Here is a 7,649-nt window from a genome sequence, read left to right on the forward strand (position 1 = left end):
GAAAATCACGTTCGGTTTCATTCCGTTTGGACTCCGTTTGATATTCCTTTTCTGCGAAACTCTGAAATAGGCAAAAACAGCAATTCTGGGCTGGGCCTCTGGTTAATAGGTTAGTCCCAAAAATAATATAAAAGTGGATAATAAATCCCAATAATGTCCAAAACAGTAGATAATATGGCATGAAGCAATCAAAAATTATAGATACGTTGGAGACGTATCACGGTGCGAAATTCAAAAATCGATAACCGATCCAGCTCGGTGTCCGTAGGCGTACCCGGCCCGGGACTTATAGCCAGAGACGAGTCCGGAATTCCATTGACGCAAGTATTGCGGGGTACCGAGTCCGTGTACGGCTCCAACATCGCGGACTCTGTGGCTTTGGATGGAACGATCTGCTCCGGTTCTAAGGCCGTTGCAACAATAGGGGCCATCTCCTGGGTGTGATCCGATGACAGATTTAAGTCATGTTCATCGGGGTGAGGCGGAGCAATCACTACAGTCTCAAATCCATTGAAGATTAAGTCTCCACGAATATCCGCGACATAGTTCAAGCTTCCGAGTCTGACCTGGTGGCCAGGGGCGTAGCTGTCGATCTGCTCCAGATGGCCAAGCGAGTTGGCGCACAGTACGAAGCCGCCGAATATGAAAATCTGTCCGGGGAGGAAGGTTTCTCCTTGGACAGCGTCGCTATAGACGATTGAAGGGGCCATCGAACCTTTCGTCGATGGCATAGTGGAACTCTCAATGAAAGCACCAATGTCGGTGTCAAAACCGGCGGATCTCGGGTAGGGGGTCCCGAACTGTGCGTCTAGGATCGATGGTAACAGGAGACAGGGGATAAGATGTTTACCCAGGTTCGGGCCCTCTCTATGTAGGTAATACCCTACGTCCTGCTTGACTGATATTGATGAATATGATTGTTACAAGAGTTGATCTACCACGAGATCGTGATGGCTAAACCCTAGAAGCCTAGCCTATATGACTATGGTAAAATGAGTATATCCTTTCTGGACTAACCCCTCCGGTTTATATAGACACCGAGGGGATCTAGGTTTTACATAGAGTCGGTTACATAAGAAGGAATCTTCATAGTCGGTCGCCAAGTTTGCCTTTCACGCCAAGGAGAGCCCAATCCGGACACAGGTACAGTCTTCGGCCTTCAAGTCTTCACGACCCGTCAGTCCGGCCCATGGATAACAGGCCGGATGCCCGAGGACCCCTTAGTTCAGGACTCCCTCACCTGGCACGTCACACAAGACCGTACCCAGTCACGGACCAGGGCCCGATCACTGGGGATGTAGAAATCGGCGCGGAGACGATGGAGAGTTTTCTGCACAGCCTCATGGCCCGCCGAGTGGGCCAGCAGCAGCACCTAGTGATGGAGATCGTCATGCGCAGGCACGAAGACTCAACGCCCATGGAGGAGCAGCCCGTCAGCGAGACGCCACGGCTCCTCCAGCTCGCCCGCAGCCAGCTGCTGCTGAAGAAGAAGCGCGTCGGGCGCGGCCGCCGTCCCCCGGCGAATGTCAGTGAAGAGGCCGAAGGTGGGCCTGGAGCGGATGCAGAGCACCGCCCCCTTGGAGTCGCTGACGGTGGTGTCGTACGTGGTCGGCATCGCGGCGAGACAAGGCGTCGGCCACGGTGTTAAGGCAGCCCGGGCAATACTCGACAGAGAAGTCAAAGCCGAAGAGCTTGCTGATCCACTGGTGTTTCGGCACGGTCGAGAGCCTTTGATCCAACAAGAACCTGAGGCTGTAGTGGTCCGTGCGAATCTGGAAAGACGGACCCCACAGATAGGGCCGCCAATGGCGCACCGCCTGCACCAAGCCAATGAGCTCCTGCTCATACGCCGTGAGCTTAAGATGGCGCGCAGCGAAGGGCCTGCTGAAGAAAGCGAGAGGGCCATCACCGTGATGTAGCACGGCGCCGAACCCCGCACCGGAGGCGTCACAGTCCACCACGAATGGGCGGTCAAAATCCAGCATCTGAAGAACGGGGCCTGTTGTGAGGGCCCCTTGAGGGCCTCGAATGCTGCCATCGCCTCGTCGTCCTATGCAAAGGCATCGCAGCGCAGCAAGCGCGTGAGTGCAGACAGATGAGGCCGAACTCCCGGATAAATTTCCGGTAGTACCACGCGAGACCCAGGAAGCCGCGAAGAGCCCGCGGTGAGTGCGGCGTCGGCCAGGCTGCGACGGCCGCCACCTTGTCGGCATCCATAGCAACCCCCTCGGCCGAGATGACGTGGACGAGGTAAGCGATTGAAGGCGTCCCGGACGAGCACTTCGAGCGCTTAAGATGAAGATGGTGCGCCTGAAGCTCGTTGAAGACGATGGCGACGTGCTGGAGCTGCTCCGCCCATGAAGCGTTATAGATAAGAATGTCAACAAAGAAAACAAGCACAAACTGACGTAAGTAGGGCCAGAGGACATCGTTCATCAGGGCCTGGAAGGTTGTCGGGGCGTTGGAGAGGCTAAAGGGCATCACCAAGAACTCTAAGTGGTCGTGATGAGTCCCAAACGCCGTCTTGGCGATATCACCTGGGTGCATGCGCACCTGGTGGTACCCCGACCAGAGATCGAGCTTGGTGAAGGAGTGCGCCCCATGTAGCTCATCCAGTAGCTCATCGACCACCAAAATAGGAAACTTGTCCTTAAGTGTTAGGGCATTAAGGGCGCGGTAGTTGATGCAGAAGCACCACGTGCCATCCGACTTGCGGACGAGGAGGACTGGTGCGATGAACGGTGATGTGGAGATCTGGATGATGCCTGCGGCAAGCAAGAGTGTGCACTGCCGCTCCAACTCGTCCTTCTGTAGCTGCGGATAGCGGTAAGGCCGAACTGCCACCGGTGCCGAGCCCGGCAGGAGATGAATGCGGTGATCATAAACCCGGGCTGGCAGAAGGCCCTGCGGCTTGGTGAAGAGGTCGTCGTGCTGTTGCAGGAGGTGATCCAACAGTGGGTGCTCGGCCTCGGAGGTAGCCGTCGCCAGCTGAAGCTGCGGCATCACCGGGGAGGCGCCCCCAACGCCTTCCCACCGGATGCGACGGCCGAGCCGCCAGAAGGTCATCATCAGAGCGTCGAAGTCCCAGAGGATGGGATCGAGGGTCCGCAGGAAGTTGACGCCAAGGATGAAGTCGAAGCAGCCCAAGTCGATGCCCGCACATGTGACGGAGAAGTGCTCGTCGCCGATGGTGAGGGGCACGCCCCGTGCAAGTCCATGACACCAGGGACGATCGCCGTTGGCCATAGTGACCTGGAGTTGCTCCCCGCCCGTCGGCTGAAGCGCTAAGCGGCGCATGGTAGCCTTGGGCAGGAAGTTATGTGTGGAGCCTGTATCCACAAGGGCCACCAGGCGCTCGCCGTGGATCATCACTGGCAAAAGCATGGTCCGCTCATCGCGGATACCGGCGAGCGCATGGAGGGAGACCACGAGTGTTGTCGCCGGGGCAACCGCGGGTGCGGCCTCGGCAGCCGCTAGGGGCGGCAGGGCGTCAGGCCCGTCGGCCAGGGCATCCTCCTCGATGTAGTCGGTTGTCTCCAAGTAGAAGAGGCGCAGGCAGACATGGCCCGGCGCATAGGGCTCATCGCAGTTATAGCAGAGGCCCTGGCGCCGACGCTCCATCTGCTTCGCCGGAGAGAGACGACGAAAGGGCTTCGTCGCGGCCGGGGTGGTAGTCACCGGAGCGGCCGGGGGTGGCCGGCCCGGTGCAGTGGGCTGCCGGGCGGCCTGTCGGCCGTCTCGAGCCGGGGCTGACTACTGCATAGCCTGGGCACGACACTCGAAGGCACGGGCGTAATACATGGCCGTCTGGAGATCCTGAGGTCCCCGAAGCTCCACGTCCATGCGGATGTGATCCGGAAGTCCACCGGCGAAGAGGTCGGCCCGCTGCTGCGCCGTCACGCCTGACACATGGCATGCCAGGGCCTGGAAACGGTCAGCGAAGTCCCTCGCCGTGGAGGTGAAGGGAAGGCGGCCGAGCTCCGCCAAGCGGCTCCCATGGACCGGAGGCCCAAAATGAAGGAGGCAGAGCTTGCGGAAGCGCTCCCAATGGGGCATGCCACCCTCGTCCTGCTCAAGGGCGTAATACCATGTCTGTGCCGTGCCGCGGAGCTGGTAAGAGGCGAGCCAGGTACGCTCCGATGCGAGGGTGCGCTGCTCGCGAAAGAACTGGTCACACTGGTTGAGCCAGTTGAGGGGGTCCTCCGTGCCATCATACATGGCGAAGTCGATTTCGGCGAACCGCGGCGGTGTCTGGGTCGGAGCACCGTGTCGAATTGGCTAGGAGGTGCGGAGCAGCGAGGCGGGCGGCGCGTGGTCGGAGTACCCCAGGTAGGGACCCGCGGGGCCGGATGGCCTGCCGAACTGCGGGAACGGGGTCAGCTGTTCTGGAGCCGTGATGTAGACTGGTGATGACGAGACCCAGCCGCCCAAGCTAGTAGTGGTGACGGGGAGGGCGGGAACCGGACCTGGTGGATCAGCAGGCCGATCGGCGAAGGCGAACCCGAGCTGGGCAGAGGTGGCACCTTGGGTTGCAGCGGCTGATGTGGAGAGTGGTCGGGCGCGATGGTGGCCGCGGGGGCCGTAGTGGGCCACTGCGGCCATAGGGGAACCGCGGCTGGCGGCGGCTGCAGATGCAGCAGCGGCGGTGGCAGCCCGCTGGAGTGCTCCGCCTGGAACGGCAGCAACGGGGGCCCGCCACTTGCAGGCGCGCCCTGGGACGACCATGGCAACGCGGTGTGGCCGTAGGCGGTGAGAGGCGCAGCAGGCGGAGGCGCGTACGGCCCAGCCAGGAATAGGTTGATTCCTTGGACGAACGTCATGAGATCCCGCAAAGTGCTGGTGACCCCTTCCGGCGTAAAGACGGCGGAGTTCGGCGGTGTTGGGGAACCGGTGGTGGTGCCCGGGGCAGGCGGCGGTGGGGACCCGGCGGTGGTCATCGGGGCGGTGGTGATGATGGGCAACGGCGGCGTGGATGTTGATGAAGACATGATCAATCCTGAGTCTCTGGATACTAAATTGGTAGAACCCAGGGTCCTACCGGACCTACTCCTCAGGTTGTAGGGGAGGACAGCGGGTTGACGGAGGCGAGGACGCAGCGGCCGGCGCACGGGCGCCGTCGCGATCGAGACAAAGGGAGGCGGCACGAGAGAGAGATGCGGCTAGGGTTTAGGGTCCGGCTCTCCTCTGGGAGCCGGGCAATAGAATTATTCTTATTGCTTGATCTCAAAATAGTCTTACAGCTAATATATATAATCACGATACTAAAAAATAAGATAACTTGTGGGCCAAGCCCCTAACTAAACCTGCCCGATGGGCCTCCTACGGGCATAAGTCAGCCCGGTCATAACAGTATTTAGGAGTTTCAAATAAATCTGAATTTTTTTTCCGTGGAAACATATAAATATTCCGCAAGAACATGTTAATTCCGTTTTAAAAACGGTAGGTTGTACAAAAAAGAAACAAAATTCAAGCCCAACGACAGAAATAGAAGGCCCGTTTAAAAATGTGTATTTGTCTTTTTTCTGTACGCCAAATGCGAAAGTGTAATGCTGTAAAATTTTACACATGCGTAGTATACATGTGCATGCGTGTCACAAATAAATTTGAAAATTTTCATGCATTGAAAAGATTGAAATATGAAAACGAGCTCCTTGGAGCTCGGCCTTTGTTACGGAGAAGAACCATGCTGCTACGGCTGAATGAACAATTAAGCACGCAATTCGCACTGTTCTGCCATCCCTATATATTTTTAATCTTCATTTTATGATTATAAGAAAGGGCAACACGTGTATACTGCTCGGTTCTTCCAGCTCCAAGCTGGCGCAGCATACAGGTGAACAGAATCGACATGGGAGGAGGAATTAGATTAAGAAAGTGACGCTAGTGAGTTTCCTCCCGTCGCTCGCGTCGCCCCTAGGGCGACTCGGGGGAGTCTAGGGTTTTCCCCCGCCGCCTCCCCCCACCTCCCCCACCCCCTCGCCGCCATCGAAGACGACCGCCGGGAAAGACCGTGCGGGCGCCGTGGAAGGTGGCGGCGGGGGTCTTCGGCACTTCTTCTTCGCGGAGGCCATCGGATCCAGGGCGGCGGCCCCTGCTGGCGTGGCGTGCAGCGTGCCTGAGGGTTCGGCCGTGAAGACGGCGAGCCGCAGGCGTGCCAAATCTGGAGGTATTGCTCCTCTCTTCCATGCATCCCTTCCCAGTCCCCGGTTCGGTTTGGATCTGCCGGATCCAACTCCGGTGTGTTCTGGTGGAGCAGATCGGTGTCCGGGGGAAATCTTGGCCGGTAGCGGCGACGCCTCCTTTTGGCGCCGCTTTCCTCCTTGGGGGCGCTGCTGAGGGCACCATCTCTCCATTCCGACCCATGTCCGGGTGAAAGCCCAAGATCCGACGCGGATCGGGCCTCGGCGGCGCCCCGTGCACCGTAACCTTCCAGGAGGAGGCGCCAAGGACATTGGGATCGGATGGAAGGGTCTGCAGGTGAGGGGTGGGGGTGTGCTGCCTCCCTTTCGGTGGAGCGGTGTTTCTTTCTCATATTCTTGGCGGCGGCTCTTGGCGGCATGAAGCAGCGGAGGCTTGGCGTCAGATGTGTGGTGATGGACACGCGCAGGAGGTTGACGCTGTCTGGCGTCGGCGGCAGCGAGACCGGGCAAGGCCGATGCAACAGTACAGCTTTGAAGATGGATATGTGGCAGGTGGCTGTGGCGGCCTCATACCCGGCAGGCGTCCTGGTTGAGGAGCACGCCGGACTGGTGGGTGCCCATACCCGGCAGGCGTCCTGGTTGGGACCTCAGGTCTTAGATGTTAGGTTTGGTTGCGAGGTCTGTTTGGTATAAGGCCCAGACCATAAGCGCCCCTTCATCAGTTAGATAGGAGTAGCGACAGAGGTAGTGAAGATGGTGGCTTTGGTCTTACTGTTGTACGACTTTATAAGGTCTTGTGTTAATAATTAATAAATTGGCCGTATGCATCGTCCAGATGCAGAGGCCAGGGGTATTCCTCCTTTTCTAAAAAAAATGAGAGGAGGAGGAGAATAAGGGCCAGTTCTTTTAGGCGATTCTACCAGAATCGCCCCCTCCCCAGCTTCTCCCAGAATCATTACTCCATATATTTTTTACAATCCTACCTAATTAGACCTTAACTAGATAGGATTGTAAAAAAAATATGGAGTGGCGATTCTGGGAGAAGCTTGGGAGGGGGGTGATTCTGAGAGAATCGCTGAAAAGAACTGGCAGAAGAAGAATGTTGTTGTGCACAGATAAGCTAGAGCTGTCAGAGTGCCTATGTAGTGTGCCAGAATGTAGAGGTAATTAATAATGCAAACAACTGTACAGCTGGGGCTCTAGCTAGCTCGAACCACATACGGTTGTAACCAGGCTGATGTGTGTCTAATCTCTTTTTGTTTTGAACCTATGTGTGTCTAATCTCTGTACTACCTTGTATCTCTGGCAATTAAATTGACCCATCACGTCAAATTGAAGACTTTTGAGGGAACCGAACCAACCTTCTTGTTTATGTGTAATGATGATAAAGCTAGCTAGCTGCCTAACTGCAATGCATCCACATCAATCTTGTTGTGGTCACTCGCTCACTAGTGCCATGTTCAGATTGGATGGGCAGTTAATTGACCCTTTTGCAAGAGAGAGAGAGAT

The 7,649-nt window shown here is 57.1% G+C and overlaps 1 pseudogene; it reads right to left on the reverse strand.

The window, feature by feature from the left end:
• Nucleotides 1-3,589: 3,589 nt before the first annotated feature.
• On the reverse strand, nucleotides 3,590-4,988 carry LOC147989802 (uncharacterized; annotated as a pseudogene).
• Between the last annotated feature and the right edge of the window lie 2,661 nt (nucleotides 4,989-7,649).

The sequence above is a fragment of the Triticum urartu genome, chromosome 1A (assembly GCF_056163025.1).
Source record: "Triticum urartu cultivar PI428250 chromosome 1A, HENAU_Tu73, whole genome shotgun sequence".
Lineage (NCBI taxonomy): Eukaryota > Viridiplantae > Streptophyta > Magnoliopsida > Poales > Poaceae > Triticum > Triticum urartu.